General features: G+C 40.7%; 1 protein-coding gene and 1 long non-coding RNA gene across 19 annotated transcripts in view; one reads left to right on the forward strand and one right to left on the reverse strand.

The window, feature by feature from the left end:
• Window positions 1-12,046, forward strand: part of NFIB (nuclear factor I B) — a 517,914-nt gene that overhangs the window by 7,599 nt on the left and 498,269 nt on the right. The window lies entirely within an intron of this gene.
• Window positions 1,071-12,029, reverse strand: LOC129650001 (uncharacterized). 2 transcript variants are annotated; one of them, XR_008713522.1, is made up of 3 exons: window positions 11,568-11,932; window positions 10,822-11,005; window positions 1,071-1,278 (listed from the first exon to the last, which is right to left on the reverse strand). It is a non-coding gene; the product is annotated as an uncharacterized LOC129650001 (long non-coding RNA). The 2 variants fall into 2 exon arrangements; XR_008713521.1 differs by lacking the exon at window positions 11,568-11,932 and adding an exon at window positions 11,944-12,029 and having other exon boundaries at window positions 1,073-1,278.

Raw genomic sequence — 12,046 nt, forward strand, 5'->3', positions numbered from 1 at the left:
ATGATTTCAACATCTGTAAATAATGTTCATACTTTGTTAATATTTCAAATTTTATCAAAGGTAGATTTGGATTTTTATTACACATCTTCCATACCTATATTCTTTAGTGATATATTTTCTTTTGTGATACCATTTTAGTATTAAATAAAAATAAACTGTACAGAAGATGTAATTAAATACAAATATGTTAATATTCTTCCAAAACACTTTTCCCTCAGAATGATTTTTATCTCATTTTCCATGGTTTCTTTTCACTTATGTGCTTGCATAACAAATTCAACATATGCACTTTGCATAAGGAAAATATCTTTTGGATCCTATCTTAATAAATAGTGATTAGATGGTTATTAATTTAATCAGTGAGTAAGGAAACAAAGTGCTTGTCTATCCTTTTTTTCAGTTTGTTTTTGGAAGCAAAAGGTCATGTTCTCAAGAAGTGTTATCTCTTCAATCTATGGGAAAGCTGGTATTGATTTTCCAGTTTAGAGACTAGTAAAAAAAAAAAAAAACAAAAAAAAAACAGATATCTGATGCTTACAACGTCATTGAAACTACAGTGTATTTCTGGAAGATGATGAATGGTGTCAAGCACTATCTTGTAGGCATTTTTTAATTCTGAGATTATTCTGTGACATTTTTCTATACTATGGTTTATAATATATATTTTGAGGGGCTGAGAAAATGAACTTGGATATAGGAAAATTATACCAGTGAAAATATACCTGCCCAGTGAAAGAGAATTATCTTCCTCTGTCTCAATGTGCAAAATAGGGTAGTGCACTTTAGTGCAAAAGTTCTTTTCACGAGAACTTCTCTTAAGGCATACGTGTATCTATATTATGTGTTTTACTAACACAGCATTTAAAATCTTGTTGGATTTTAAGTGCTTAGCAAAGAGTAAGCAGAAAAAGCTCAGTAAATGTTAGTTATGATCATTATTGTTATTTCAGCTTATACTTAGCATGCTTTATAATGGGGCAGATTTAGCATATCATGTAATGGACAGCTTTAATAACAATTTTCATTTCTTATGTTCTAACACAAATTTCAACTCAGCACCTCTCTAAAATACGACTTTATTCAGAAAGCATTTTAAAAATTCCTCAGTGCTATGTTCATTTTCTGAGGTTATAACATAATGGATATGTTTATGAGCACAGGACTGAATCCTGGGAAACGGAGATTTGGTGACCTCTGGCAAATGAATTTGCTCCTCTTGTGGCTGGTAGAGCCAGCTGTAAAGTGCAGATAACCATACTCATTACTTGTCGCTCCAACCTGTCGTGAGGATGAATGAGATGGAGTCAGTGAGGCACCTGGTGAATGTAGTGTAAATACCAAGTTCATGGCACAAGGGGCCACAACAAACTGTGACTATACAGGCTTTTAGTCTGCGCACTTAGTAGGTGCTCCAAAAATACATGAGGTGGCTTAAGTAAGTATAACTCTAGTACTTCCTATTGGGCTTTCATAACCATGTTGACTTTTTGAATTCATCTAAACTTTTTTGGTGGGACTTGTTTACGTTAAATCAGGAGTCCCCAGCCTCTGGATCAAATGCCCAATGATCTGAGGTGGAGCTGATATAATAATAACAATATACCTAAAGTGAATATTAAATGCAATGTGCTTGAATTATCCCAAAACCACCCTCCTCCCCAAGTCCGTGGAAAAATTGTCCTCCACAAAACCAGCCAGCCCCTGTTGCCAGAAAGTTTGGGGACCACAGCATTAAATGAATCCTAAAAATTCAGTATTTTTTTCATTGTAGATTGTAGCAGATTTCTTAAAATCAGAGCCTCCTGAAGTATTTCCTGGGGCTTAGCAATATTCAATGGTCAATGTTGCATATTAACTTAATTTTAAGCTAATTTAAACTAAAATACTGTTTTTAAAGGTAGAGGACTTAATGATTATTATAAGCCTCTTACTTGCCAGGTGTTTGCTGGGTACTTGGGGAGACAATTTATATCCGTCATCCCATTCAGTCTTTAGCATAGCACAATGAAACAGGAATTATCAGTCCCATTTCACAGATGGGGCCACTGGACTCTGAGGTCAAGAAACTTACGAAGTGTATGCCATTAATGGGGGGGGGGGCAAAAAAACACTGAAATTCACAAAGTCTGAGGTTTGTCTGCTCCACCTCCCCCAAAACCCCCCAGTCAACAGTCTCATGTGGTGACCTGGGTTATGACTCAGGATTTGTGACCACAGTGAGGTGTTCCGCCCTTGCTTCCTTGGCACCTGCCTACCCCTCTGGTTTGGAGCCTGACCTCTTCCCAAGGCTCAGCTCTCCCTGTGTGTCCAGTGGCCCAGCTCACCACCTCTCCAGCTGAATCTGAGAATTATACAGTTCCGGTATTGGAGGTGGCTGAATTCTTTGGAAATGTGATTCCATTCTTCTTTCCTCGAGACAATTAGACTCGCTATAGTTATAAGCCATCTGGGGGAAATTTTTTGGAAAGAAATTGGCAAGCAAAGCGTTTCCATTTTCAAGCTTTGATGATATCTCTTTACCTCATGGGGTTTTTGTGAGGCTCCAATGAGATAATACATAATAAACGCTTGAAAACTGTAAAATGCAAAACCAATCGAAGGTACACATATTATTATCTGGTTGTGTTAAACATGGGTAGGTGGAAAAAAGCTTCCCAGAATATTGCAGTGTTCTGGAGCATGAGATAATGGTAAATTTCCACCAGGCACAGAGAAAATGCTCGCTGTCTTAAACGTTACATGATGCTTTTCACAAATTCTACTGCTAAATTCAGAGGGCTTAATCCTTCACCTAACAGTGCTCTTCTAGTTCACCCAATCCCATGCAATAGCAGTGAGAGCAATACCCACCACCCACTTTTGTATATTTAAGGCGAAGACATAAGGAAAATTTCCCAGGGGTCATCTGTACCACCTTGCAGTTCATCTCTTAGATTTTTCATTGATATAAGCTTGTTCTTGTACCACAAAAACTCAGGTTATAATAATTCCTTGATGAAGTTATTATTGCAACTCACACTTAGCATGTATTATAATAGGAATGATTTAGCTCATCCCATAATATAATGGACAGCACAGTATACTCTAAATGGGAATTTTTCCCTCTCATTTTCACAATTGTTAGAAGTAACAATATCAACAACTGTTTGAACTGAGACACCCTAGCATATGTGACGTTTCTACGCTGTGTTTAACCTGTATTCCATGCAAATGATTGTACTTTTTCATATGACATTTATTATGTTTGGATATAAGATTTGTCTTATTTATTGCTCAGATGTACAACCAAAAATTATAAACCCCAAGAGGATGAGGACCAAGTCTTATTTACCAAATTCCCTGGAGGCTCAGACAGTAAAGAACCTGCCTGTAATGCAGGGGGCCTGGATTCAATCCTCGGGTCGGGAAAATCCCCTGGAGAAGGAAATGGCAACCCACTCCTGTATTCTTGTCTGGAGATTCCATGTAGAGGAGCCTGGCAGCTACAGTCCATGGGGTTGAAAAGAGTCAGGCATGACTAACACTTTCAAACAGTATTTTGCACATAAAATGCCCTTAACGAGTAATTGTTAAATTGCATCAAGACCCTTGCTAACCCATTCAACTAAGAGACACAGTAAGTTCTGAGTTGATCAACGTTGATGGGTGCCTAATCTGTGGCCCAAGTTATGAACACCATGATGCCAATGTCAAGATGAAACTTAAGTGCTAAAAGCATGAAGGAATTACAGTGAAATTAGCCGCAAAGTTTTAAAGCTGACGGTGAGAGTTGGAATAATGCAGTTGAAAACTGCAAAATAGTATTTCCCTTCCAGCAGACAGGCCCATGGTTTTCACCAAGTCAGCCAGCAGGGAAATAACCATTGTTATCAGCATTTGCCATTTCCTATTTTCTCAACTCTACCTTTATCAACGTGACTAAGACCTTTCAGGGGTTTACAGATTTGGAGATTTTGGAAAAGGCTAATATACTTTGAGGGGTAAATGACTAAAGCAAGAAGACTTTGGAATAAGTGAACTTTTTGTTGAATTTCTTATTTTTGATGATATAAGTTTCATTTAAGAGAATTGATTATTTTCCCACTCTAAGGTTTCAATCATCTTTCCACATGTGTTACCTTTATTGTAATATTGGAAAAGCCCTTGGTTATGGATTAACAGTTTAACATCTTGTGTTTGGATGAGGACTCAAGAAAACACACTGAGAATAACCAAACTCTCAAACGGAATCAGTAGGGTAGGAGGGACAGGGGTCTTTGGCAAAGTGAGAAAGAAAGTACCCAGCCTGGTGGCTCAGACGGTAGAGAATGTGCCTGTGATGCAGGAGACCCGGGTTCTATCCTTGAGTCAGGAAGATCTCCTGGAGAAGGGAATGGCAACCCACTCCAGTATTCCTGCCTGGAGAATCCCATGGGCAGAGGAGCCTGGTGGGCTACAGTCTATAGGGTTGCAAAGAGTTGGACACGACTGAAGTGACAACACTGACAGCTTCTAAATAATCTTGAGAAAGGAGGTAAAGTGAAAAAACAGTCATCTACGTGGACTGGGCCCTTTTCAAAGACTGCAAGCCTGAGTCAAAATGAAAACTGAGAACAGTTTCCTGATGCCAGCACTAAGAGTGCTGCTCCAGCGTTAGAGACTCTGCAGCTTCATCTCCAAAGCCGGAAGGTTACCCACCCCTCCTCCTAAGACCTGTGAACCTGGAAGAGTATTCTGGAGTCCCCTGGAAAATATGAGAGCCCTCTCGGCCAGACCCTCCCCCTGCCTGTATATAAGATTCATTAAAGTTTAAAAATAAAATAAAATAATAAAAAAAGAAACTAATGATAGTAGCAACTGCTTTTGTGTACTGTCCCCCTCCCAAGTTTCTTTTTGGATATTTTAATGTGAAATGATGGTAGAGAGCCATGGGATAAAAAATTGTGGATCATAACTTTTGCTCCCAAACACTCCCATCACTGCAAACAACTAGGAACGCTGTCATCCTTCGAAAGCAGAGCCTCTGGCTTGAAGGAGCAGGGAAAGCTGTGACTACTAAATAAGTAGGGTTTGCTTTACTTTTCAGTGTTCCAACCAAGTGTCAAGGTTTAATGCTGATGCTGACAGCTAGTCTGGTAGCGGTTATGCACAGGAAAATAAACTCGGATTTCTCAAATGTGGACCTGGGGTAGATACAGATGGGAGACTATAAGGCTAAAAATAACATCATATATATTACGGCTTCCTTGGCTTGGTGGTACAGAATCTGCCTGTCAATGCAGGAGATGTGAGTTTGATCCCTGGATTAGAAAGTACCCTGGAGAAGGAAATGGCAACCCACTCTAGTATTCTTGCCTGGAGTATCCCATGGACAGAGGAGACTGGTGGGCTACAGTCCATGGGGTCGCAAAGAGTCAGACACCACTGAATGACTCAACAACAACAGTATGTGTGTTATAGCATGCGTTGCAGAGGAAAATAATTTGTAACTTTCTAGAGTCACAATTCATTAGCTATTGTTGATAAATCTGAACAACCTCACGCAAACTTCTTTCTCCTTTGTAAAATTTCCTCAGATTTGCTCTTAGGAGGAACTGTGGAATACTATCTCATACAATAATGACCAAGACATTGAAGAGGCAGGACTGCTTTTTTTATCCATAAGTAGAAGGAATAACACTAAATTGCCATTTTATTTTTCCAATAAGATATTAATTACCTTATGTGAGGCTATTCATTTTCTTGGCACCAAAGATGTTTATAAATGGTACCCCGCATTATACAAGCCACATGTTTATGTAGCATGAATGTTCGATCAATTAGTTTACACACACAAACGCTGGAATATTGATGACACATGTTAACTTTTAGTGGGAAAAAAGCCAACCAAGCTAATGTGATGCATTGATCCTTGGGACATGCACACAGATGTGAACCTTTGACTTCATCACAAGTGATTTGGCTGACAAACAGTAGCTTGTAATTATTGTTGTGCCATCATAAATTAATTAACGAATCAATCAATCAGTTCAGAACCAGCCACATTTGTTGGTTTGGGATGCTTCCCTTCACTTTATCTCCCTTGCAAGTGCTTTTCTTATCAGGTGCTTTGAAAACATTTGCTTTTGCCGATAGGCATTTTTCTAAGCTTTAATAGGGAATTTTAAACAACAGCATGGGTGTAGTGAAATGTTGCTGATGTATTGATTAATATTCTCTAAACGCTTGGCCAAAGGACTATCAATGGGTAAAGTGAATAATAATTGAGCATCCAAAAGGTTTTGACCAAAGCCATTTCTCCAAGGAAGAAATAAGAAAACAGCATCCCAGTCTCTCAGCAAACAGGCAGCATATAGGGGTTAAGTTGTTCCGAAGGTATCAGTTTTCACCATTACCCCCAAGGGTACTTCCTTCGTTCTGTTTCCACCTCCACCCTGTATTTGGAAAGAATCCATTAACTTAGCAAGTTGCATTTATTGAACTGTGAGTTACTGCATTTTTAAAGACATGACCATCTCTAAGCACTCCTAGGTACCAGCTCCTCTGCTGCGCACATCCTGTATATGATCTTATTTAATTCTTTTAACAATACTGAAGAGTAGATGTAACTTCTATTTCATAGCAGAAGAAGTGGAAGCTCTGAGGGTTTAAGCAGTTTGCCCAGATTTACACAGTTAATAACAGGCAGTGCCATGAGCAGGAGTCAGTGTATTGGCCCCTCCCCACGCTGGGATTAACCAGAGACATCAAGGGACATCTGACCAGCACATCACAATCCACGTTACCACATGGGGTTGATGCAATTCTAGCCAGAGAAAAGGAACTTGACGTTTTAGTTAGTCACCTCATTCTGGATAAACCTACCATTTCTGAAAGGCTTTGTGAAATATGAAGAAACAGTTCTTGGGTTCATTATTTTTCCAGCTTTCTTGAGATAAACTTAACACCATTATATATGTTGAAGGTGTATATGGTGATAATTTGATGCATTTTATATTATGAAATGACTACCACAATAAGGTTTGTTAACACTTCCATCACCTCATTACCTATGTTTGTGTCTGTGTGTGATAAGAACATTTACGATCTACTGTACTCTTGCTTGGAAAATCCCATGGATGGAGGAGCCTGGTAGGCTGCAGTCCATGGGGTTGCTAAGAGTTGGACACGACTGAGTGATTTCACTTTGACTTTTCACTGTCATGCATTGGAGAAGGAAATGGCAACCCACTCCAGTATTCTTGCCTGGAGAATCCCAGAGATGGGGGAGCCTGGTGGGCTGCCGTCTATGGGGTCGCACAGAGTCGGACACGACCGAAGCGACTGAGCAGTAGCAGCAGTCTTATCATATTCGAAGTGTACAGGACAGTACTGATAAGTATAGTCGCCATCTGTATGTTAGATCCCATAACTTATTCATCTTTTGATTAGAAGTTCTTGGAAACCTTCCTTTGAATGTACTGTTGAGAGTTTCAAAAAGGCTGAAAGACTTCTGAATCCTTTGTCCTGCTCTGCCTCCGGTACCCTGGAAGCATCATTCTCTGCTGGGTTAACAGTGTTACAGCTTTCTTTTGTTTGGCTTTATTTTCTTGTCCTGAATCAGTGGGGGCCGTGAAATGACAGTGGCACTGAGAACCAAAGAACTAGATGATGTTCCTGAGCTGGTCTGCAAGCACAAGGAAGCCATTTAACCTCTGAGTTCTGCCTGCCGCTTTGAGCCACTGAAATGCAGTGGTTTTCAACTTTTATGGGCCTCTCATCATAACCTAATATACACATACATAAATATGTAGAGTGAAAATTCAACATTCATAGAACTCTCTTTACTCCTAATACCTGTAATGTGCTTTTAATAGTTTTTATTTTATTCTCTCTCATCTTTTCAAATGAAGGTGTTGTCTAACTAAATTGATATATTGAACCACTAGTGGGTCATGATACATGGTTTGAAAAATACCAAGTGAAGGTGAATGTTCTCCAAGGTTGCATTTGCTATCTGCATGCACGTGCTTCAGATTCTTGTGTTTAGAGGTCTTCTATTATCTGAGCCCCACCTTTTAAAGGAATTCCATACTCATGAGAAAAGAGTGACTGCTTGGAGGTCTGTGGCTGTAGATCATTCTACTGAAATTTTTTTCCTGTGAGCTGCTCCCGGAGGGCTACATTCTATGGGGTCTCAAAGACTTGGACATGACTGAGCACACACAGACACAGAAGGATAAAAGAATCAGTCTGGTCAGCCCTGAGAAGAAGAACAGGAAGGACACAAAGGAGGTGATGGCTCTTGGGCTGGGTTCATATTTATAACACAGGCTGAATTCTTATCTTCATCAGAGAGTTACCACTTTATAGGACAGGCCTTCATTTTGCAAATAATTTGATAAAATTAGATGGAAGAAGTTGAGGGGGGAAATAATGTGTACACCTTTAATTTTTAATTTCCCACTAAAAACATAAAGAAATAGCCTTTTGGTGGAAAAAAAAAAAAAAAACATGATGATGAAATAGGTGTTTTCTTAAAGAATTTTCTTCCCCCTGAAATTCTTAGTAGAAGGAAATCTGAGGTGCTTTGTAAGGTAATAGCTGTTGCACTTTGCATAGCCCCATATGGAATGGATGAAAGTGAGAAAGTATAAATATTTTCTTTAGAATATGGAAACTTCATATTCTCAGTAATCTGCATTTTATAATATTTTTAAAGGAGAGAACTGAGGGGCAGCTGAAATTAAAATGGAAGAGAGCATAGAATATAAAAGTGGTTTTTGGAGGGTGTTTCAGATAATGTTGGGAGTCAGAATGGCATGTATTTGCAAAAGCCATAAAGAGTCTGGGCTTCTAAGGTCAGACTACCTGGGATCAAATCCCAAATATGCTATTGACCAGCAGGATAAATGTAGATGATGTAACCTCTCTGTGCCTCAGTTTCCTTAACTGTTATATAGGGAGATGGTAGCAGGATCTACTCTGAAGGCTGTTATGAGGATTCACTGAGTTAATATACATAGGCCTGCCCAGTGTATAGAAAGTCTTCATGTTAATATCATTAACCACATATAAAATATAACTGCAATGCTTTACAATAAATAAATCCTATCTAGATAGCATATTGAAAAGCAGAGACATCACTTTGCCAACAAAGGTCCGTCTAGTCAAGGTATGGTTTTTCCAGTGGTCATGTATGGATGTGAGAGTTGGACTGTGAAGAAAGCTGAGCGCCGAAGAATTGATGCTTTTGAACTGTGGTGTTGGAGAAGACTCTTGAGAGTCCCTTGGACTGCAAGTTGATTCAACCAGTCCATTCTAAAGGAGATCAGCCCTGGGTGTTCTTTGGAAGGAATGATGCTAAAGCTGAAACTCCAGTACTTTGGCCACCTCATGCGAAGAGTTGACTCATTGGAAAATCCCTCCCTCATGCTGGGAGGGATTGGGGACAGGAGGAGAAGGGGACAACAGAGGATGAGATGGCTGGATGGCATCACTGACTCGATGGACGTGAGTTTGAGTGAACTCTGGGAGACGGTGATGGACAGGGAGGCCTGGCATGCTGCGATTCATAGGGTCCCAAATAGTTGGACACGACTGAGCGACTTTGACTGAACTGATACATAAGGAAAAGCAAAGAATAAGGTTAAAAATTAAAATCAACTTCTCCTTCCCACCAAAAAAGCCACTGAAACTACATGTAGGGGAAATGATTCTTAGCTATTAAGTCAGTGACTTCAGTTCTAGAAAGGCTCCACTTATTACTTGTTTTGACAAACTGACTTCTGGATTCTGAGTTCCTGTCCATGTAAGTCTGTATACAGGTGTCACTGATTTCATGTTTTTGCTGAACTCAGTGGTAAATTTCTGGGAAACAGATCAGGTTTTCCGTGGCCTTACGTTTCTTCTTTTGACTTCTCCCATGCCCCCGTATCCTTGGTCAGGGGTCATCGACAAGACGTGTTGAATGAACTTGAGCTTGCCCTAGGTGCCAGTTTCTTAGCTCATCATTGGTGCTTTGGACACCCAATTTATAAATTCTATACATATCAATTAATAATACATACATTTATAAAGTCAGCTCTGCTTTTCATAGAGGCGCCTCCAAACAAACACATCACTTACAAACGAGCCAGGCTCTGAAGCTCACCAGCAGTCAGTCAGTCAGAAATTCTATAACGTGTGTAGTAGGCCCTCAAAGGACACATCAAAGACAGTTTCACCCACAGTGTACCAGGTGCAAAAGTGGCTCCAGGCAACCAGCGCTGGGTGCATAGCACCCGTCTGATTCAGGGAAAGGGCCCTTCCTCCTTTCATCAGCCCCTTTCGCAACAGGGGAGAAGGAATTCCGCATCTCTAAGGGACTGAGAGTAGACTCCACTAGTCTGCTTCAGAAAGGGGAGTTGAGAACCAGTAGTACAGCCTGGGGCCCCTGGAGAGTGCTAGGGAGGTGGAGGAGGAACAGCTGGTACCCTTTACTCCTCCCTCCTTCTTGTCCCTCTCCTCTTTCACTTCCTATTACTGACAAGGCAGGGAAGGAAGAAGCTTTTCTTCCTTGATGACTTGGTTTCCCTTTCTCTCCATCTTCCTCTCTTTGGGTTTCTTCCCATGCCCGAAACTATGGGACAGAGGTAGTGAGGGTTGAGGGTTACGACTGCAGGTGTGCCTAACAGACATCTTCTTCCTCTTCTTCTTTCTTTTTTCTACTCTATTCTTTCTATCCTGACAGTGCATCCAGCATCCCACCACTCGATACTGGTTCATGATGGGAATCTTAGGGAATCTAGGCCAGCCAGTTGAATAATAGGTGGTGTTGATTTTAAAAAAAAAAATGAGACTCACCAGCAAGGGGTCACTCACCGGGTGGGGAATGATCACAAAGGTGGAGACAGGAGGCAGGAAGAGAAGTTCCATTCTCAAGGCAGCTGTGCTTAGCCAACTAGAGCAAGTCAAGAGCTGCCTGTGCCCATAAACACAAACACCTGTTCTTCATTAGTTATCTTCCTCCAAAACATAAGGCCATGGGTTGACAGGTCCTTAGCCACTATACAAAACATACATAACTTTGTGATGACCTTGTTGCCAATATTTTATTACAAACATCCATTTTACAATGGTTTATAGACTCAAACCTTTGCCTTCCTCTTTACACTGCATTTGCAACGGCATAAATCTACTCAATCTGTCAACACATTTGTACAGAGAATGCACCAGAAACTCTGTATGAACAAGATGAACCTCCTTCCCTGCCTTATGGAGCTTCCATAGAGTGGAGAATGCAGTGGGACAAGTCCTTTGTTGGAGAGGTATTGGCTGTCATAAAGCTACGTAAGAGAGGTACCTAATTCATCTTAGAGATGGTATAGTTTCTCCAGCGACAAAGGAGAGAGGGGAGAAGATTCATTTCTACAGAGAGGTCAGCATATATAAAGACCCAGTGGTAAGAGAGCATGTGACTCTTCGCCTGAAAATAGCACATAGAAGAAGGCATTATGCTTTTAGAGCACTTGGATTGAGCAGAAAAATCCACACCAACAGTTCTATTTTGCTGATTAAAGGAAAAAAATGCTCAGGAACAGGGCCATGGGCTATGAAAACACTCCTACCTATACACCATTGGTACCACCACTATGCCACATGCCACAGATCCACTGCAGGACAAGGATTTCATTATAGTGAAACTTCACAGACATAGATCAAGTAACACAGGACAAGGGTCTGAGCTCAGATGGCTGCTGTTTTCTGCAAATTTCTGGTTTCCCCAGCCTATGAGACTGTGGCCAGATGTACTGTGTTACCTACAGAATCCTTATCAGCCGCATTCCATCTGTGTCACCCAAGTAGCAGGAATTAGGCAGGCACCCTTTTGGAAAGTGGCCCACAGGGTACAGAAAGCAGGTACGGCTTGGAGGCATGTAACTCATGTCCCTCCAAAGCCAGGAGAGAAGAAAAACACATTGAGTTTCTGCCCCAGATACTCACTTGAATTGCTCCTGCATTCCAGAGAGAAGTGGGGCAGGGGGATGGGGGTGGATTTGGAGGTTAGCTGTGGGCCTCGGAGTGATGATTACTTGGTAATGGAACA

Source organism: Bubalus kerabau, chromosome 4 (assembly GCF_029407905.1).
Source record: "Bubalus kerabau isolate K-KA32 ecotype Philippines breed swamp buffalo chromosome 4, PCC_UOA_SB_1v2, whole genome shotgun sequence".
In the NCBI taxonomy this organism is placed as follows: domain Eukaryota; kingdom Metazoa; phylum Chordata; class Mammalia; order Artiodactyla; family Bovidae; genus Bubalus; species Bubalus kerabau.